Here is a 22,704-nt window from a genome sequence, read left to right on the forward strand (position 1 = left end):
CCCTTGCATTTATCTCTTTTTTTCTTTCTATGTCTGTCTATTTGTCCGTCTGTGCACCAATTACGATTTTTGTCTTTACTTTCATTTTTATTCAATTTTAATTTAGTATTTTTTGTGGGGCTTCTTGTTTGTTTATTTGTTTTTGTTTGTGAGTTTTTGTAATTGCTATTTCTTTAGTTATATTTGGAATTTTTGCAGCCATCACGTGATTACTAACTATTTTGTGAAGCCTTTTAAACTTTGATACTCTAATAGTCTGCCCCTTCTACTGCATTTTTGTTACATAAAACTTTTTTAAATGAAGAGAAACACTGTTTAAGTCTTAAGGTCCTTTTTTAACAGATTTCTATTTTCACACTGGTAGAAACTCTTTTTTCCCCTTTAATTGAAACTTTTTTGCACACTTTAGTGATCTCTTAGGTCAGCCAGTTAGCTTCCTGTAACCTTGAACGCCTGATCAAGCATCCTACAGAGTCCAGCTCAATTGTTCCCGTCAGAGCCAGGACTGGTGGGATAGGTACAAAGAGGAGAATGAGCTCTCTGTCACCCACCCTGGTAACCCTGCCTGGCTGACCTTTGGATAAATGAGCATGAGCGCACTCATCCACTCGGTGAGTCACTTTAATAAGATTTGTAAGTAGCAAAGCAGCAGTGGGGTCACCGCGGCGGGCTCAAATATGCACAAAGAAAATTATAGGACATCTCTGACTCTATAATCAAGTGCTTTTATAAAACAGGGAAAAGTGACACTGTGAAGAAAAAAGAAAGACATGAAATAAAAGGAGACTCATAACGATTTGAACATTTTTCTTCTTTTCATCATTTGGATAGACTGTATACACACTTGTGTGTTTGTTTTGTGTTTGTTCTGGAATTATGTGTTTACATTATCATAGGTGGATGTTCTTGATCTTTTTTTAAAAGGTTTTCTCTACTTTAATTCACAACTACAATTTTGCCATTTGCACAGAGCACTAATGCATGAGCCAAAAATATTTCACTTCTTGACTGGTTATTTATTTTATTTTTTTATCTGTATTTCCAAAAAACTATTCTTTATAAATCAAGCTTGGGTGATTGTTGTCCTGATATTTTTTCTTTTTTCTGCTTAATTTAGTTCCCAAAAAGGAAAGGACAGGTTTATTCCTTTCCTTTAGGTGTGGAGTTTGCATGTTCTCCATGTGCATGCCTGACTTTTCTCCAGGCACTCAGGTTTCCTCCCACAGACCAAAAAACCTGCTTCAAAGGTTAATTGGTAATTCTGGAAGTGCCCCTCGGGTGTGAATGTGAGTATGTGTGGCTGTCTGTTTTTGTTGCCCTGGTGAACCATCCAGGGTATATCCCAGCTTCACCCAACTGAGGCTGGGATAGGCTCAAGCAACCCCATGGCCCAGATATTTATGACGTTTTAAAAATGAATGGGAAGGACAACAGGAATCAAGGTCTTAGAGTTTTTTTCTGCTGTTCTGTCTGAAGCCATCTTTACATGGTGATACCTTTTGACTGGTAATAGTTAAACAAACAGAACTATGATGAAAATGTTCACAATAGCCGCACTTTATTGATGGTTTTTATTACAGAAATATTGTTTGAGAACTTTTCAGTAGTCTCTTCACTCACCATTTGTTTTTAATGATGTTTTTGAAGACGTAATAAAAAAAATCAGAATATCTTGTTGGACATATAAAGGATGCTATGTTTATCCACATTATTTCTGTCATGAATTCGAAAAAGCTTGTATATATTTTTGCTCCATGTATTCTGTGGAACAGAGAAAGCATTTTGTGTCAAACTACAGTACAGTAGATGTCTAAAAAAAAAGGGTGTTTACAGTGAAATTGAAGTTGTTGTTTTTTTTGTTTTTTTTAATAAATAATCATATTTTTATTTTGTCTTTTTTTTCTTTCTCAAAAATCTATGACCAAAGAGACACAATTACACAGCTGAAGGGTTTTGGAGTTACCTGTGAGAGATTGTAATGTCAGCTGTGTGGTGGTCTACAGGTATTTTTGGAAAGGTTAATGCTATTAAGAAGACATTTTGTCTTTATGAACATTTTTAAAGGCGATCCACCGAACTGATAAAAAATCTATCATTGCCTGAGAAAACCACCTCACTGCAGCCCCTCCTCTCCTCCCCCTGTCCTTATCTTCCTGCAGGTATAGAAAAGCCTCTTGCAGGCTCAGTCCTCCGTGTACTCCTCCATGTTCTTCAGGACTTATTAGTTTTAATGAGAAAAGCTTTCCTTTGGGGCGCTAATTTCAGCTGCTGTCTGATGAGCAGAAATTACATGTCTAATGGAATGGAATAGTTGGGCAAATTAAAGAAATGAAACATGCTTTTTTCATGCCTTCGCCGCATTAAATTACACTTTCATGTGGACCACACTCAGAACGAAGAAAACTTTGCTTTTTTTTGCCATCGCCTTAATTGGCTGTGGGTTTTATATTTTGTTTTTTTTTCTATTATTAACTTCACTGACTGCAATGTTAAGGAAGATTCCTCAATTTATGATAAGTGCCTGCAACAGTAGGACAGAAAGAAAGAAATATATACATACACTGATCATGTAATAATCTGTTTCCCGTGTAGAGCTTCACTTATAATAAAGAAAATCATATTTCTGCCCTTGGAGAAACAATTTAGAGGCAGATTCAGCCAGCTTGAGCTAAATGGTTCTTCTTTATTGTAAAGATTTTACCACTGAGGGCTCTGCAAGCACAAGCATCATTTTCTGCCTGTGGCAAAAGTATCAGGTAACTTTTCCTCCTACTTAGTGAATAAACTTAAATCTATTATCAGAACAACTTTTCTGCTATAAGGGCACATCTGTCAGTGCAACTATATCTATATATAAGTTGTTTTATTCACCTTGTCCAGCTTTCAAGGTCAGTAGGGGGGAAAGATGACGGTCGCCAACTCGGCCAATTATTTTTTTTCATGTTCATATTGCAGCTGGATCATTGTGCAACAGTCACACTTGAGGGTGCTGCCTCGTGGTCCTCTAATGGTCTGCCGTGCACTTGCACGTTGGTCACAAGAAGAGAAACTGACCCACACAGAGCATGGCTGATTGATTTTTTTTCCCCTTTGGCTGTTGGATGAAGGAAAAAGCAAATAAGAGGAGTGGAATGTTTGCTTTGCCTCCCACATGTGAGCCAATCTCAAAATGTCTTTAAAAAAAAAAAGAAGGGGAGAAAAATGGCAAAGGAGAAGAAAAGATGCAGCTGGCAGCATTAAAATTAAACACAAACTGCACTTGAGGGAAGATAAGAGCTTATGGATAAAGCTCCAGGAAACAGACATGTGTAAGTGTGTGAGTGTGTTTGTAACTGACGTGTCAAGGGAGCAAACTTCAAAGGTTATCCAACATTTTTTAAGGTCTGGGCAACAAAAAGAGAAAAACTCTTGAAACTATAAAAAAAAAAATGTAATCTATCCTGAAATAAACTGATATCAGTGGCAGAGTTACAGGGCGGCAAAGGGGAGGCAGCTGCCACCCCAGCAAAAATCTTTGCCACCCCAATTTTTGAGTCAACAGAGACATTTTTGCCTCAAGCTGGTTTCTCTCAAACTGCCCCAAAATACCATCTGTACTTCTCCACTCCTGGTCAATTTATTTCAATATTTACCTATGAACCTTTTTTTTTTTAGCATCAGTAGGAGGGGTAAGAGCCGGAGCACCATCCCGTTTTTGGGTACAGAGTTCATCTTGTGCTGGATCACCTTTTATGGCTGACGATCTTGCCAAAATGTAGGTAAGTTTTGCCAAAATAAAATTTGTGAATACTTTATGATTCCTTGTCTCACTGCCACGAAGCAGCAGAGCAATTAGGATTAATATTTTTTATTATATTTGACAATTCGCATTTGGCGCAACAGCAGGCTTCAAACAACGTGTCACTGTAGCTACACGGCCTTCAACACTCGCGCATATTTTCTTTAGAAATTGTGTTTCCACTGAGTATTTTTAGTCATTTTAGTAATATTGCAGTGAGATAAATGTTCATTAGAGCTGTTCTGAAAATAAACGTGGCTTCATTCCATAGCATCACGTGGACCGCGGCACAGCGTTCCACCTGAGGACAGTGAGGACAGATGTCTCCTTGGCCATGGGGAACGTGATGAAGAATTGCCTCCTGGAGTAGCAGGTGATTACAAAATGTACATCACAACCCACTAGAGCTGAAGCTGCAGGAGGGAAATCAGCAGCTCCTCCTCTCTGCTTGGGAGGAAGAACCGCTGAGGTGACGCCAAAGTCATTCCTGCACTGGAAGTCCGCACAGATGCTGAGGGACGCTGACCAGTGGTGGAAAATGAGCGTCAACGCTAAAGATTTTCACAAGAGAAGAGCTAAACTCAAAAGCTTAGAGTGCAACATTCATCTGTACCTACAATACAACAGCAACTGCTTTGCTGCATTTCACAGTTGGACTGAAGCAATGCACACTTTCCGCTTTGAAAAGACAATTTGTTTGTGTTTTTTTACTTAAAGGTTTATTAGTCCAGTCAGTCATTAGAGTGAAAATACTGGAAACAACTGTGTTGCATGAATAAAAATATCTTCGATTAGTGACAAACCCTAAAATCATATTTTAAATGCTATTGTCAAATTTACCATCTGAAGTTGTAAATCATTTACTTTTATACAAAAACATTTTTTCCATAATTGGAAATAAATTCAGGTGTCATGGTGTTAATAAATCATAAATACAAACTTCTTCAAACATTAGAAAAAGCTCCTCAGCTAAAAAAAAAGAGACTGTTTTCATATTTATAACAATAATACTAATACTGCTAAAACTGCTTGAAAGACATGTTTTTGATCCTTTTATTTCTACTTTGCCACCATCCAAAGACTTCTGCCCCCCCCAATAATGAGGTAAAATGTGCAATCTTTTGTCTCCAATAATTATTCTCAAAGGTGAAAAGAAGAAGATTGAATTGATCTGCTTTATTCTATCTCAATAAAATGTTGCCGCTGTGTTGATGTAGAGCCAAAAATAAAACATTAATGGACAAATTCTGGCAGCTTTTAAGACCCTCCAGGATACAAGCCAGATGTATGAAGAACACTACAGCTGCATGTACCAGTAGCGGTTCATAAACAGCATTAGAAGACTGCTTTCTCACAACAGCATATACACTATTTTTTTGTTCCACCTCAGCATCAGCCAAGCCATTAAATGCATTTGAAAAAAACGGAGAAATCGAGAGCTGCACAAGCTGGCTCTTCTGGTGTTTTTTTGCCACTACCGCCTCTCAGGTGCAGCTGACTCTCCGTTTGTCCTCCTCTGCTCCTGCAAAAAAAAGAAAAAAAAAAGAAAAGGGGATGTTAAACCATCATCATAATGATGAAAATATCCATTCTTTTTTTAAACATTTCTGTTTCGAGAAAGTTTTTCACAATTTTTTTAACTCCTGATACCACATGCACACAAATCCGTGTCGCTCTCAATCAGAGGTAAATACAAAAATATAGTTTTTAACTAGTAATTGTCACTGCTGTCCAACACTGAAGCCCCAAAAGACACACAACACCTCAGGTTGTTTTGAGAGAGAGAAAAAAGAAAAGATAGTTGTGGTTCTGCAGATGGAATACAAAATAATTCAGAATATGCTATTATCATAGGTCCTGTGAAATACAGGTAAAACCACCCAGGGTGTTACCTGCCTTCATCCACCAGTGGCAGGGATAGGCTCCAGCAACTTTGTGACCCTGAGCAGCTTTACAAGATGGATGGATGGATGAATGGATGGATGGATGGATGGATGGATGGATGGATGGATGGATGGATGAATGGATGGATGGATGAATGGATGGATGGATGGATGGATGGATGGATGGATGGATGGATGAATGGATGGATGGATGGGTGGATGGGTGGGTGGATGGATGAATGGAATCCATGCAATCTGGATTATTTAACCCAAGCTTGTTTTCCAGTAAAAATATCTAACTTAACCAGCTCAGTGGCCTTGGGGTATAGTGTCTGGCCTGTGACTGGAATCTCATGAGCTCAAATCCACAGGTGAGTCACACCAAAGACTCACCTGTGGACCCAATGCATCTTGCTTGACACTGAGTTTAAGGAGGTTGGATTGGGGGGTTAAACCACCAAATGGTTCCCAAGCGGTGCTTTTTGACCATCCCCTGCTCCCTCAGTAAATGGGCAAAAATGCAGAGAGCAGATTTCACACACTCAGGTGCATGACAGCTAATGTGACATCTAACCATTAAATTTACCTGCAGAAAGTAAAAGTGAAACTTAGATTCAGCAGTTGGGGGGGGGGGCTGGGGGACAGCTTTTTGACCACCGGGGGACAGTCTACCAGCTGTCCCCAACTTACCCCCTTCCTCATATAACCTCATATTAGGGTGAGGGGGTGGGGGGTTTAGTTAACCTCCCATGTTTGCCGTATGGGCCCTTGGGACATCACTGCCAGCAAGCAGCAGATGTCCTCCTAGCACCCTACCCGCCAATTTTAACCGCACCTTAGACATTTAGGGCCCCTTGGTGGGGAGGGTGAGGGGACATCACTGTGAGTAATCAGGAGATGTCCCCTCAGTGCTCTACCCGCCAATTTTAACTGCACCCCCCTGAGTACACACACCCCTCCCCCCTCAAAATATACATTTCAACATGAACACACACACATGCACACACACACCCTCACAAACACACATACTCGCACACACATTTTGCAAGGAAGGTGGGACCTAGGACCACCTGTCCCCTACCCCTTCCCTGCTGGGGGGTACGGGGCCCTTGGCAACGGCGGCCGTATCCCCTGGGTGCCGGTTTCCTGGGCCCGGCGGTGCTCTCTCCACGCGCCTGAGCCGAATGGTGTCCGTGTCCCTGGGGGGTGGGTTCTGGTCCTTGCCCCTGAGCGCTGGGCCCCGCCAAATTTCCAACTGTGGCCAAGCCTGGTCGGGCCATGTCTAAAACACCCCTTATGGGCCCCCTTTTTCCCCGGGGTGCTCCCCTCCTGGGCGGGGGCGGCTGGCTCGTACCTGGGGTTGGGGCGGGGGGATGCCCAGAACTCCTGGGTGGTGATGGGGTGCTCATCTGGGGCTGTGGGCGCCCTTCTCGGGTGGGGCCTTGCTCTGGGCTCTCCCGGCACGGCGGGGGGGCTGCTTTCCTGGTTGGGCTGGGGCGGCGCTCTCTTTCCCCCCATGCCTCCCTGCTCTCTGGCTCTGGGGCCCCGCGGCGGTCCTGCTGGCCCTGGCCTGGGTGGCGGATTTGGTCGCCCGGGGGGCGGTTGTCCCCTGCCTGCTGCCGTGTGGCGTTGAGGGGTCCGGCTGCCGCTGCTGCTGCGGCGGGGGTCTTGGTGTGGGGATGGCTGGGCCCTCTCCCTCCTTCTTTTCACATTCCACCATCCATTTTAGAAGAACATAAACACTCACCTGAGCACAGGTGTTAGCTCACCTTTACACTAATAGTTTGCATGATGGAATGAATGAAATATTTCACACTAGTTGGTTTGTGCGTGTGTGAACACTATCTGTTCTGTGTACATGTTGACATGTGGACATTTTTGCAGCTAGCAGGTGTGTTGATAACATTTGAGTGTGTGTGTGTGGACAGGCCCCGCCCTTTTTGTACTACATTTGAATCTTACCGTAATCCTTACCGGTCCAATCTTACAGGTCCAACACCAAAGATTTTCAAACATGATTGAAATTAATAAAGTTTGGCCTCAATTACAAAAGGGGTTTATTCAGACATACCTCTGGTTTGTCTGAAGATTAATAACCCCTGTTGTTAAAGTAAAATATGTCCAACACAAGAGGCCCTCAGTTGTCATCTGTCTGCCCAGCTGTTGGACAGGACAAGTTAAGAGAAAAAAAAAATGAAACTTAGATCGCTTGTTAGTTACATATTTATGTTATATTTTAAGTGTTACATTTTTTGAAGAGTCAAAGATCTGTTTGTAACAATGAGTCAAGCTTCAAGTCATTGATATTGTGATGGCAGCATACCCTGCCACACCCACAAACAACATGGCGGTAACCTCCCTTCAGCATTGCACACTTTCTTTTTAATTTTATTATTTCAGATTCTTTATTCTTAAATAAATGCACACATTTCTGAGTTAAAATATACATTTATTTATTTTCAATAATTTCTAGCACATGGACACTTGTTTAGTTTACTTATTTTGGTTTGTTTAATTAATGTCACCTGTTTTTGAGTTGCCAGTGCTGAGGGGGCTACTGGTCGCTACGGGTGTGGCTGAGGTTCTGCTCCTGGAGCTGTGCTGTGAGGACTGGCAAAGGAGGAGCTCAAGTCTTCACAGCCTTTAAATACTCCAGCCAGGCAATTAGGAAGGCACCATCTACTGAAGCCTCCAGGGGAGAAACTAATGGACTTATTTAATGTTTATTTGCTTTGCTTCTGTTGTTCATTATTCATTTTGTTCCACTTTTGATGATTTTTCTCTTCCACTAAGAGACCAAGTTTTGTGTTTAGTCTTGTCTTTAGTCTTTGTTAAATGTTTGTCTATTCATGTTAGTTCCCCCCCATGTTTCTCAAGTGGTCTGATCAGCCACTATATATGTTCCCCTGTTGTGTCTTTGGTTAGGTCAGTTTGTTTCTGTTACTTGGTTTGTTCGTTCAGTTGGTTAAGTTAAAGTTATTGCCTGAGTTAATTATGTTCCTGTTGACCTCTTTTACGGGCCCAGTTTGTTCATCTTTTTACATTTTTTGAGAAAATTAAAATTTTCATTTTTGATAAACTTCTGTTGTGCTCTTTGGCCGCTCGATCCCTCACAGATATAATAAAATAATAGTTCTTCCTATTCAAAACGACAAGAATTGAGGACATCACCGTAAATGGAAGAACTGGGAGAAACCTCCAGCAGATCCAGACTCTCAGAAAGGGCAACCATCTGCTGTGACCAAAAAGCCCCTGAAAACCCAGCAAAACACATTCTGGGCTGAGAAACAAAAATGACACAACTGCAAATAAATATCTCCCCTGTGTCTTACAGTAATCTCAGTGTAGGGTTTGTTCTTGTTTATACAACTTTTTCACTAACTTTGTCCACATCTCACTGAGTGATGGGTGCAAGATGTGCTGAGATTTTTGGTGCCAGCACAAACTAAGCGAACAGAAACAAATGAAAGACAACAAAAAAAAAAATCCACAGATTGCTTTGTCTGGTATAACCTTGATGATTACTGGTAACCCTCCAGAGTGAAGCGATTACATAAAAGGGTTGGACGCATGCTAAGATAGTGCAAAGGTCACCAGTGTTAGACCTCTTCTTGTAATTTATTTATTTGTTTGCATCTAATATTCCCATCCTCACGCCACAATGTACTATTTATAGAAGATCGACTTCAAACTTAACCTTCAAAGTAATTCAGCGTTGCATAAGATTATTCTTTTCCTGCGGTGAGGGATTACTGTACAGATGCAGGGTTTTTAAATCCATGAGCCGGAACAGCTCTAAGTTCTGAGTGGGGGGAACAGCATGGTGCAATTTAAACACTCATGAATTTCATCAACTATTGTCGCTGGAACAGGTACAGACATAAACGTAGGTATTGTTTCGTTTGGCTTTTTATGCCCCGAAATGAAGCAGCAGTTTTGAAATTGAGTAAAAATGTGTTTTTGAAAGATTAGCTTTTCTTGTTGCAAAGAACTGAGCCAGTTTTTGACATGAACGTCTTGATTTGGATGTCATACTTGAACCCCACTTCACCTGCGTTGCTATTTTTCCAGCGTTTTTTTCTGAATCTTCTGTGATTTCATGCAGCAAAATGCTACTCCTTTAGTTGGTCGAGAGGAAATAAAAAGCGGGGGAAAATGCATTGCATTAGCCGTTAAAGCATGGAATGCCCTGCTAGGAGAATTACCTATAATAAACGAAAGCACAAGCAGGAGAGTAGGAGATAAATTGAGGCAGTGAAGCTGCAGGAATAGACCCACCATTTGCAGATTTGTTGTGTGAAATGGCTGGCCATTATCTGGACAGCCAGAGAGCTTTAGCGCTGTGTGAAGAATGTGAAGGTGTGTCCTGGCGTGTAATTAACAGATAAACTTGATGGTTCATTAAATGCATATGCAGTGTTGCACATTCACTGTGCTGGTATTGATCGTCCGAACATCTCGGTGTACCTCCCTGCTCACCAGACTTCTGACACTCTGCATCCATCACCCCACCTACCTCCAACATATTTATAGAATTTTAATTAGCTCTGAGCTCAAGCCAACATCATTAGCTTTTCTCTGCATTTTTTCAGCAAACAGTCATGCATGGTAATAATGGTGTTGTAAGACAGAAACAGAGAGCACAAGGGCACAGCATCAGGCAGAGGGAACACAGTAGAAAAGGTTGACGCCATAAAATGACAATGAAAAATGAAAGCACCTGAGGGCGAGAGAAAAAAATCACAGCAAAACACTTGAAATGTGGATGGTAATGTCACCTTGAAATTATGTCAGGATGATTAAATGATTAGCATCAACCATTTCTCTGTGGTCTCTGAAAACAGAAAATGCAACTGAAAGTAATGTTAAGTTTTTCTTTTCTTCCTAGCAAGTGTTGTCCTCCGGCATCTTTCAGGGCACCAATCTTTCTTTTATTTTTCAACCACCATTGTGAAATGTTACAAAAAATATTTTTTTTTAAAGTCAAACAAAAGCTTTAGAAACCGTTTTCAGTGTTCTTTTAATTATGATTATGCCGTTTTTAGCCAAAAAAAAAAAAAAAAAGACATAGCTTCTGCAGAGAGGCCGTGGGTAGGACCGTTGAACCGCCTGCGCACCACAAACAGGTTTTTCCATTTTTCACCTGCTGACAGTTCATATCCACCTGTAAGTAAGGGCAGTTGTGACTACTACCGCAAGTACAAAGTGGTCATCCAAATAAGAGTAAAATACTTTAGTACGGAGTAGGAATTTACGTACAATGTCTATCTTTTCAAGAACTAGTATAAAATGACAGGCAAAAAATGAAAAAAAAACATTTTTTTTTATGTCAGCCTTCCTTTAACAGTCTTTCCTGCAACATGAAGACTACAATCTCTGACATCAGAAACAGGAATTTAAACGCCTGAATCAAGCCTGAAATGGGACAGATGCCTTAAACTGATCTATTCCACCCACCTCTGCAATGTTTCCAAAATGACAGATTGGGTGGGGTCACATAAATACTCTCTCTGACAAAACTCCTTGGATTCTGCACAGTAAAAATCAAGCCTGAAGTGGGAGGGGCATTGCTTCCTGGTCCCTAACTCCTTGCTTTTGTCCTAAAGGAGATGTTCCAGAAGGGATTTTGTTTCGGTTCATCTGCTCCTCTCCTCGCTGCAGGTACTGACCTGCATGTCAGTCTCACAGCAGAAGTTCCAGCATTCTTGTTGTTTTACTGTCCTCTCAGATTCCCGCCAGTCACTGCAGGATGTCGCCCTTACAGTCTGGTTCTCCTTGAGGTTTCTTTCTAATCCGTCATGTTGAGAGAGTTGTCCTCTCCACTGTTGCGTTTTACCTGTTTACACCGAAAACCTTTTCAATGCTATACGATATTCACCTTTTTAGGTCATTAGTCTACAATTTAGATAATGTGGCTCTTTTGAAATAATCTGAACTGAAATGGATTCTTTAATAAACATAATTAATGATCTGTATGAGGTTTTTGCTTATCCTTTGGCACTTTAAGTGAATTTTGATTGAAAACTGGTACTTTATAAATTTACTACTGTAAATTAAATAAACTGAGATTTACACACTTAACTCAATACATTTCTGAAAATGGTAATTACCTGGACAAATCAAGGTTAGAAGTTCTAATCTGTCTTCTCATTTGTCTTCTAATCATTAAATCTCACCCTCTTATTTGCACAAATTTGAGTACCAATAAAATAAAAATGGCTACATTTTAAAAATCACCTCAACACCCTAGAGATGTTATGAATAAAGCTGTAAACATCCAAAAAGCTTCAGAAAACCAAAAAGGGTTTGTTTAAACTTTTTAACATCCTGCCTCTAGAGGATTGTTGAGGAACTGCAACACTTTCTGGTTCCATTCAAATTCAGGAACCAAAGGAAAGAGCTTCAGGACAAAGTAAACTTTTGTTGAGTCTACCTACAGTATAAGCACATTTATTTGCAAAACAAAGAAACACAGTCCTAAATATGTGCGCATTTTAGCGAAAATAAAATCCAATGTAAAAGATAAAACTTCTCCCTCCCACACACACTATGCACAAACGCCTCTAACTTAAATCTATAAGAAGAAATTCAGCAATCTGATACCAACCAAACCGCGAAACTAGTAAAAAAAAAAAATAAAACTACTTTTTAAACTCACATCGTCAAACCTTCCTTGATCTTCACCAAAGAACATCGGCAGTCCACTTCCAAGTTACCAATAGTGATTTTTTTTTCCATCACAAAAAAGCAAATGAAAAAAAAGTGAGGGGTTGGATTGCAGAGCCTACGAAACAGTATCAAAGCAAAAACTGATTAAAGCCCAACACTCTCCTGTAAAGTTCAGTGTCTCGTCAGTTTGTGGCTGGTCTCAAAAAAGTCGTTTTTATGTCTCTGTTGTGATCATTTCTGTGTGAGGAAAATCCCAGAGCAGAGGCACAGCATGGGGTACATGGAGTGATAAGGCTGTGTCTGCAGCAGCTTTTACATTTCCTAGTACAGAAGAGACAACCTTAGGGCATGCAAATAGTCTCTGCAAATAGAGACACCATGACTGTAGTGGAAAAGTGGAAGCTCCCTTTAAGAAAAAAAAACAAAAAAGGAAACAACAGAGTTTTTTTAAATTAAGAAATACTGGGAACATCTTTTTTAATCTGCAAAACTGCAAACTTTTACTTGCGTTGTGGACACTTTGCATGGAAGCAGAAACACAGAGATAGAAAGATACTTGTTGATGGCTTAAAGATCAAGCTAATAGTTTTATGCATAAGAACGTGCATGAACACAAAACCATGTACACTACAAAAAGAGGTTTAACTAAAAACTAAAAAAGAGGACTAATCTTAAGAAGGAAATGCCTAGAAAGTATTAAAATGATCTGTCCATGCAGCAAGTCATTTTTACTTAACAAGAACTATTATAAGATAATAGCCTTTAAAACATAAAAAGCTAAAAAAGTTAACTGTTAGATAGAATTACTTTAAATAGAATCTTGTATAATACAATATTGGGTTTTTTGCTATAGTTCTAAGCAAATGGTTTGTACTTTTTGTTTTATGTAACTAATGGTACTTCATTTTTATATCAGTGACAATAAAATAGTGTAATAATTGGACATGACTCATTTTTAGAACAAAATATAAACAAAATGAGAATACAATCTTAGTGCAAGTTGGCCCATCTTAATAATTTCTAAAAAAAATTGTATTCTAAGAAAATAAATCAAAACTTTTTTGTTTTCAAAAATAATGACAACGAATGCCAATTTCCTTGGTCAACATTTCTTGAACTTTATAAAAGCATTCTTAAAATTAAACCAAATTACAGTTCAATTTGAGAGCAATTTGAGTCTTAAATCAGGCTTTTCCTGTTGTCAAGAGTATGGAGCTAAAGGATTGACTCATTTTAATACTAATTTCCTGATTCCTAGAGCCCAGCTCTTAATGAGACAAAATAGATTCTTGACTGTGCTGATTTTGAGAAAAGCTTGTAAAAGTGAAGAGCTAAAGATAAGTTAAAACAACTGACAACTTCCTAAAAATCACATCTGTGCAAGTATCAAACAGTTTGCAGTGGAAGGGAAGAAGAAAATGTATGAAACCTTGTCTGGAAAACTCAGAGGGAAAAATTCTCGTTAAAACAGCAGACATTCAGAAATCGATGGGTGGTGATGGACCTGATGAAAGTGAGATGGGGTTTATGCCCTGCACAGAGCCATACAGACAAGTAAGACAAACAACCGCTCACGCTGACATTCAAACTACACCCATCAACCTGACATCCGTGTTTTTACACTTGGAAGTTCCTGGAGAAAACTGGTGCAGAAGCTGCAGCTGTTGGATGACAGAGCTAGCTACCGCATGCTGCTCCCCTGACAAACATTGATTAAAGAAATAACACTTCAAAGTCAAAAATGCCTTTGATCTAAACAGGACACTGCGTTATTTTAAATTTAGACATAAGAAATCAAAGCACTCCATCATCCGTTAAGCATTTGTCAGAACTAAAGTGAAGGTATATCTGAGTTTGTTGCAGAATTGAAACTGTAAATCCATTTATTTTGTCTGATTCAATAATTTGACCCTTATGGGAACCTCAGTTCATGCACACGTTTGCTTACGGATGAAGAAAATGCACAATCCTCACACACAGAACGTGTGACCTGGTTAAGCCTGAGAGGATGTGTAATTACGTGCAACCTTCATCTGCCCTGTTCTCTGTCGTTATGGCTACTTGGAGGCTGGTCTGAGTCACTGCACTGTTGTCACAAGGGACTCTGTGCTTTAGATTTATGGTTTAGAGATCATTTCTACTTTAAATAGATATCATAAGCCATGATAAATCGTCCAAATGTTCACTTTACTTTTTAATGGAATTGTAAATCAGACCACACAGGGGCACTTATGCTTGGCCCAAAGTTTGGAGCCGTAAAGCTGTTTTTAACCTAATAAGAACCGCTTGTATGTGTTTTTGTGGTGGTTTTTCTCTACGTTACATCTAAACCTCAAAGTAATACCGCAAAGAAAATTAGCTATTAGTCTTTGGGTTATTAATGAAGTTATAAATGCATTGTCTGCTTTACATTAGGTCCACACAAACACAGTATATCATTAAAACCGTGTGTCAAATATGGTTAAAGCCCTGAAACATATGTGACCCGTCAGTGCAACAGGTGGCTTCCAGAAGTGTGCTGGACTCCTGCTCCTCTGTAACGCGAGACAGTGCCTCACAATTCCCAAAGAGGGCTGCACGCTTTCAGAAGCAGTGTGTGTGTGCATGCATGTGTGGAGCATGTAACCCTATCATCCACGTGAAACCCAAGGATTCTCTGTCTATGCGTAGGTGCTGTCATTAAAACATTTTGCTGTTCTGAAAGAAATACTAAAACATTCAAATAATCACCTGCTACCACAGAAAAAGATTAGCTTCCAGCACAGCTTACAAAGTGACACATTTTCAATTTGAATTTCTTTCAAAATGTTTTTTTTTTCCTTTTCATTTATCTTTCTGCATTTCCCCTTTATAAAATAATTTTAATTGGCAGTTAATTCCACTTGAGAATTGTTTGTATTTTGGTTCTTTCTTTTAATTTTCACACAATTTTCACTGCGCTAAATGTGCATTCAGTTGTAAGGTTTCTCTTCTTGAAATATTAGAATTTGTGAGATTAATATCCAATTTTGCTCTGCACCATTGCATCTTGATGATGATTCTGGGTCTACATGACATCTGTCCAAACTCCAGCTACCTGATGTGGGCAATCACAGCTTAAAATGAACAGCAACTCCATTCAGGAGAAAATACTGTTTAATCTGATTTGCACAAATGACTTTTTTTGTCCAGAAAAAAACAAAAAAATATTTTTAACACACTATGACATTTTAGGACAAGATCCAAACGCAAATATTAGCTGACCAGCTTCCTGCAACCTGAAAAACTAATTTTGAATCCCTCTTGTCGGTCTATCATAACAAGATTATGATTAAAAAACATTTTCTGATAGTTCACAAAAATGTTGGTTTTTGGTATGACTGCATTTTCAAGTCAGGAAGGTCAAATTTTCTCTCAAAAGGGTTGACAGTTAAAACAATGGAAGACAGTAAAGCGTAAATAAAGCTGTGATAGTTGACATGCTGTAATTAGGTAGGTAATGTTCCTTAACAATGTCAGTTAGTCACTGATTGATGATGATTTTTCACAAACAAGAAATTTACCCAATTAAAGGAAATGTTCTTAAACAGCTTAAAATGTCATAATAAAAACCATGATGGTTCATACAATGAGTTTCTGTCTTGGAAGTTATCTTTGCATGCAAAAAGCAGAAATAAATGAAGGTAGAGAGGACCAGTCTGAGCAAAAGAAGCTGAAAAGTACAGCCCAGCATGACTGTTTTTGTGAACAAAGAGCACATGAGGTAAGTGACACACTGGGGACCTCTGGTGGAAGGAGAAAAAGCTTGTTTTTTTTTGCCTTTCCGCTGCCCCCCTTCAGGGAATTTGGCTTCGGTTTTACCGCAGATGCGCCTCCTGACACCAAACCTCTGTTTTTATCCAGACTTGGGACCAGCACATGAAAATACTGGAAAGTATCCATATGTACCTGCAGCATCTGGAAGGAGAAAAAAGTAAATATAGTCTGATCAGATACATAACCTTGAGTTCAAATTCAGGAAGCTGGAGTTATTTTCTTGTAAAATAGAAGTGTGCAACAACTTTTTCTTTTGGGAAAACTTACAGGTAAAATGTGAGAAGCTTGTTCAGGAATAAAAAAAAAGGTATTTCTCCATGTCATTATTTTAACTAATAATTAAATAATAAAGTCTTAAAATAGCTGGGAAATATTTTGCTTATTTTGCTTTGATATATTCCTTTAGTCAGTGACATTTGAAAATCAAGTTTTCCAGCCAGCCTTAAATCAGCCTCCACTTTAATGAATTTAACTGTTTGGTCTCACCTAATCGTGGCACTTGTCCATGCTGCACCTATGCTCTGCACACTTTGTAGCATCTGCTCTCAGAGAAAAACCACATGTCCTTTAAATATTCTTTCAGCACACTTACTGAGAGCATACTTTTCCCAAAGGCTGTCCTTCACTTCACAGTCGCCTCTAGAAGACAACCTTGTCACGATGGTGCAGTTTTTTCTTGGTATAAGAGGATCAGACATAGAGGTTGGGTGGATTCATAGCAGTTAAAATGTGCACATAGTTGGAGTTTAGAAAACTCACAAAAAATGCTTAGGAGAGAAAGTTTTTTTCAAAAATCAACTTATAAGGTTTAAATGCAAAGTCATTCTATAATTTTAAGAGGATTTGCTAATATTGAAGACCAACCAGTGATGTATTATTCAACATTACATTAAAGCATGAGGAGTAAAAACATGAAATTCCTGCATCAATAATATAAAATGCCGGATTTCTTCGAGGAAGTATTCAAATGTATGTAAACCGTTTGTTCCAAACCCAGTCCATTTAATTTGGTCCGGATCTAGTCCTGAACCTTGCGTTTGGTCTGTTTTCAGACTGTCCTGGACTAAATCTTGTAAACAAAACCAAGTGACTAAAGATCTCTTTATTCATTGGTCAGTCAACTAAAGCAACTAAAGGAAGAAATTATGGAAGTCCTGCACTTTTAGTTCATTCAAACTGTATGAGAACTTTAATCTAAATTATTTTCAAGTGTATTTACTTATTATAATGAAAAGTTCTTAGATAAAATTACGTAGGAGACATTGTATTCTTACATACAAATAAAGCATAAATAAAAAGGCCTCTTTTAGGTTTTACAGTAGTGTTTCTATATTTGTATATTTTGCAGGTCAACCTATATTCTTCATAGCTAGAAGTTTGGTGTTCAAAAATTAGAGGATTGTGGTGAAATAAATGAAGGACTTAAAGTGACTGTTTTTTGTTTTTTTTCTCAGCATTACTTTGATGTTGACTTACTTATTCTAGACTATGTATAGACTATTATAATATTTTTGACACTAAATAAATGATGCACTGACCAGAGAGCATTTTAAATGTTGTTTTACTTGAGACAGCTAATAATTAAGCAACATTTATGGTAGGGATGTCCCAATCCGATCACGTGATTGGAAATCTAATCACATAGCATTGGATTCTATTGAAATTGGATGTTTTCATCAGTGGTCAGATATTCAATTATTTACTTTTTATTATCTTGATGAGCGCACATATTTCAAGCTTGTTATTTCAGGGCCACAGAGACTTATCATGTTGTAACCCATGTGCTATCCTAGGCACTTTAATGTTGGGAGTTGGGTCATCTAGACCCACAAGACAGTGCTCTGAACCTTTTTTCTTCAATGATTTGTGATCTTCACTGGTGTCCATGGATTACATGAAATATTTCCACCTTGATCCACCTTTGTCATGGTAGGAATAACACGTGAATGTAAGGGTGGGGTCATCTAGAGTACAAGGGTTAAATCAGGCTTTTAATAAAAATTTTGAAATGTATTTGATATTTTAATTATTTTACTACATTGACATATTTTTTATTCACTTTTACTGATTCATATCTGTCTATTAAGGTTTATTTATTTACTCTATTTGATTCATTTTACATGTTAGTTATGACTCCAGTGTTTTCCTCAGAGGGATCCTCCACATCAGTCTTTTCAGTGAACAGGGTCGCTACAATGGTATGTCCCGGGTCTGGCTCGGTGCTTAGATCTGGGGGGTCCTGTGGTCGTGGATTCTGTGAACTTGAGTGATAAGATCCACTTATGTGGACAAGTCCCCAAAATATTGGTTCCCCACTTCAGTACAAAGCCAGATTTCTACATTGCATCATTTCAGTAAATCATTTAATGCTTTACCATTGTGTGTGTATGTGTGTGTGTGTGGGGGGGGGGGGGGGGGGGCATTGTATGGGTTTCATACAAAATATTTGTTAATTCCTTGTTTTTTTGTTTATAAAATTTTACTATGCTTTTATGTAAAGCCCTTTGAGTAACTCAAGTTGGAAAAGTACTCTACAAATAAAGTTTGATTTGATTTGATAAACGTCCTCATAGAAGTCTTTATATCATTTCTTGAACGGATTACGACATTTTGCTGCAGTACAGTGCAGCAGAATGCGGCACTAGTTTGAGCAGGAGGCTAACGGCTAACAAGAACTGCTCGATAAAGTAAGCAAGATATTCACAGAAATAAAAAAAAATAAAAGAAGGTGAATAAAATAAAAATGGGGACCAATCTGGATCAGTTTATAAAATTGTTTTGTTTTTAAAAAAAGAAGAATTGGATCAGGTCTTGGTATCGATATCAAAATCAAATGACTTGGAATTGGATGGAGGATGAAAAATTCTGATTGGGACATCTCTAATTTATAGCTGCATGTTGTTACTGTCTCTTTGACTCTTGTCTTTATTTTTTACTGTACGCTCTTTTCAAACTCATTCCATCTGATATTGTTTTTTAAAGAGCACATAGCTGTTGTAGTTGGGTGCTTACTGTGTTAAGAGCTGAAACATGGTTTTTAAAGGAGTAATATACAAATAAAAAGAGAAACAAACAAAATCTTAAATAATAATAGCAAATCGTAAAAAAATATCAGCTCTTAAATGTTACAATAACAGTGAATTATCATTAAACATCATCCGCATAGGATGGTCTAAATCAGGTCTGTTTGATCTTTGTATAGAGAAGATGGCAAAGTTCAGGAGGAAGAAATGTTATTTCCAAAGGTTCCATCTATGGTAGCAGGGCTTGTCAGAAGGCAATCAAAGGCACCCAGTAATGAATTCCCTCCATAAAAGTGGGATTGATCACACCGGACACCAGCCCAGCGAAAGGTCAGCATCCCCAGGTAGCCTGTATTTGCATGGATACATGGTGAGCCCCCCCTGCCAGGACCGGTTACTGACTGTACGCATATTAAAGGAGCTCCTGCCAAGGCTGATCCTAAGGTGTTTCAGAACCCATCGTGTACCAAAATGGTTTCATTGAAGCACCAGGAATACAAATGTGAATATTTAAAAAACTCAAATTGATGGTGCGTTTTAAGTTCCTGATAAATCACACATTTTGTGCAGAATTCTATGATATCTCGGTTTTCCGCAGGATAAACAACAAAGTAGTGAACACTCTCTAGACTGATTTAGCGTTTTTTTTTTTCATGGAATTAACAGGATTCACTCCACTGTGATGGAAATGCTGATGATGGGGCTTTGATTTGACCTCTTGATGGAAAGGATGAAAGGTCGAAAGGAAAGGAAAGACTGCCAAGTGAACTTGCATTGATTTTTCCTCCTCCATTATTCCGTTAGCTGCCACTCACAACAGATGAGTTGATTTCTGTAAAACTGAGGTGGTAATCAGCGGGAGAGTTGGATGAGGTACATCTGGCATGTTGAAATGCAAAACATTAAAAAGCTTCAATGCATTTTACAGGTGAAGCGCAGGATTCTTCACATCAAGCTGATCAGAATTCTGCTTTTGCTAAGTGACATGTCTTTGAAATATGGATCTGATTGATCCCTTATGCTGAACTAAAACAAATAAAAAACACACACATACCAGGACAACATAAGAGATGATTGTGCACAGCTGTTCAGTTCCTCATAAATTGTTTTGTTCTCAAAAAACATTTACAGTTTTAGCTGTATTTCACTTCTGTGAAATAAAACTAAATGTGATCTAAAAATGTCTGCTATGAGATAGAGTGGAATTATGCTTTTGGTGGGATCTGCATTCATAATTAAAATGATTCTTTAAGAATGTGAGCTGTTTATGTGGCTATCAATTTTTCTGTCTACTGCTAGAAAATTTACGAAAGAGCTCGACTATCTTTCCCTTCATTCCCACACCCCTGACTGAACTTTTTGCAACGTTTTCCATTGATTTTGCTGTTTGGAACAAACTGGGTTACCAAGTTTTAATACATTACAAATGTTTCAGAATAACATTTATGGGGTAAAATATAAAGACAGAAGAAAATGAGTTATTTAGTATCTAATAATAGTTTCCCATAACCAATCCTCTTTTAAGTTTATTGACACTTACATAGGATTCAGGGGAAGAGCTAGAGCATTCATTTGTTGTGGCAAAGGTGTTGAAGGGCATCACAGGTGCTAAGATCAAAAATACAAATTTTAAACTGTTTTATTAATGTTATTGGTGTTACAATTTAAATAGCAGTTCTTTTGGATGAGCTGCTGTTACTAATGCTTAACAAAGCTTGTACCAGTGATTTCTGAATCTTTGTCAATAATGATACTTATATGGACTCAAAAATTGGGGGGCAAGCGGTGGGCCAAAGCTTTTTCCTGGGGAGGCAACTGCCCTCACTTGCCCCATGTTGCTCCGCCCCTGATAGGAATGAATATAGAAGCGCTTGTCTCAACCAGAAAAATTCTTCTGGGACAGAAAATATCAGAAAACTCTGCACGCTTTTGACTTTAAATCATTACTAAATTATCAGTTAACACAAAGTGAACAGTTTTCCATATTAGGAATTCTTTTTATGACTTTGATTATCTAATTTGCAAACTCAGTGGAATGAGGTCTTCACAAACCTCAGTCCTTTGGCTGCCAATTGTCTAAGGAGGCAAGCCAAGTGATTTAAACAGAGAACAGATTTGCAAGAACACAGATTTGCGAAACTCGACTTATGTTTAGCCAGCTGCATGAGATATAGATTCCATGTTTTCTGCAGCATGCAGAGTCATTTTCAAGTCCATCTGCGCTCTGCTTGCTGTCAGATGGCTGTGTTAGTATGCACCAAGTCTTTTGATAGTATGATGTTGATCCCAGCCTGACAACAAATCAATAAAATGTGTACTCTTCGTATCAGTGTTGGTGGATATAAAAATGTATTTTAAGCTCAGTCGGAGAACATGAAAGGAATGAACTTGTAAGGATTGTCTGTGAGGTTTAAACCTCCTCAGACTTTGGTCGAAGACAACAACAAAGTGGTCTCAGGAGTGCGTAAGAGATCCCGTCTGCTGTTTGGCAGTAGATTTTTTTTCCCCGTGTCCATTTGTGGATATATCCACTGAAAATGCTGAGGCAGATCTTTAGTGTCTAATGCACGTTTCTGTATGCTCTATTTATTTCAAATTTCAGTGCTTGAAGTCCACTAATTATCCTCATCAAATGTGCATTTTCTTGATTTGGCCACAGAGCTCAAAGGTCTGAGGGGGCTGAGGTTTAACTGCACGCTGTGAGTCTAAAGCATCAACCTTTAGCTCATGTTGTTTTGACACCTATGGTGTCAAAACATCCCCTGAAGTAAAATGCGCACTGGGCCAATTAAACTCCAGACTAAGACTGTGCGGTTATCAGGGCATAACCCCTGACTGCAGCTGTGTTCTGCTGAAGTCTGTCTCTGCTCTCAGCCAAAAGACAGGCATTGAGGAGAAATCAGCAGCTCCCCCAGAGGTGGTCTGATCAGTCTTATAGATCTTCACTGCAGGGGTTTCATACTTAAAGTCGGGTCTGCCTCCATCTGTACGCTGAATTACCATTTAACATCAGTCCACAAAATCAAATCCCCGGCACCTACATTGAAAGGGTTCAGCGTGTTTGCACGGTTAAGTCAAGCACTCTGCCTCTCCTCTTTATGCGCTTAATCTACCTGTTTATCCTCCACTTCTCAGCCTGTCTAACCGTTTCTGTCTCTTTCTTTCAACTCAGGCAAGTCGCACTCTGCTGATCCCTGAATGTGCAGCTGCTAAATCCTTGCAGCTCGGCGGTTAAAATCTAGCAGTTAGTGAAACATGACAGTACAGCTTTGCAGAAGGCTGACTTTGATTATAATAACTACACAGAGAGAATGTTGTCAGGTTTTCTCTTTCTCTGTTTACATCAAATAAACGCATTGTGTCCGATGTGGCTCCGCTGACAGGAAACAGTGACACGATGAAGATCTTTATCTTACCTGGCAGCAGCGCTGACACTGTCTACACATTTTTATCTATTTCATTAAATGACACCCACTTAGCTGAAGCCTTCGCTTACAACAAATTATAAGAACAAAAAGCTTAAGAGGAAAACATAGTGTACCTCCTTGTTCTTCCT

General features: G+C 38.9%; 2 long non-coding RNA genes across 2 annotated transcripts; one reads left to right on the top strand and one right to left on the bottom strand.

Annotated features, from left to right (window-relative positions):
- Positions 1-863: 863 nt before the first annotated feature.
- LOC110016905 lies at positions 864-8,519 on the top strand. Its single transcript, XR_002292210.2, has 3 exons — positions 864-3,758; positions 4,050-4,151; positions 8,205-8,519. It is a non-coding gene; the product is annotated as an uncharacterized LOC110016905 (long non-coding RNA).
- Positions 4,926-12,752, bottom strand: LOC110016906. The gene is made up of 2 exons (XR_002292211.1): positions 12,320-12,752; positions 4,926-5,300 (listed from the first exon to the last, which is right to left on the bottom strand). It is a non-coding gene; the product is annotated as an uncharacterized LOC110016906 (long non-coding RNA).
- Between the last annotated feature and the right edge of the window lie 9,952 nt (positions 12,753-22,704).

The sequence above is a fragment of the Oryzias latipes genome, chromosome 17 (genome assembly GCF_002234675.1).
Source record: "Oryzias latipes chromosome 17, ASM223467v1".
Lineage (NCBI taxonomy): Eukaryota > Metazoa > Chordata > Actinopteri > Beloniformes > Adrianichthyidae > Oryzias > Oryzias latipes.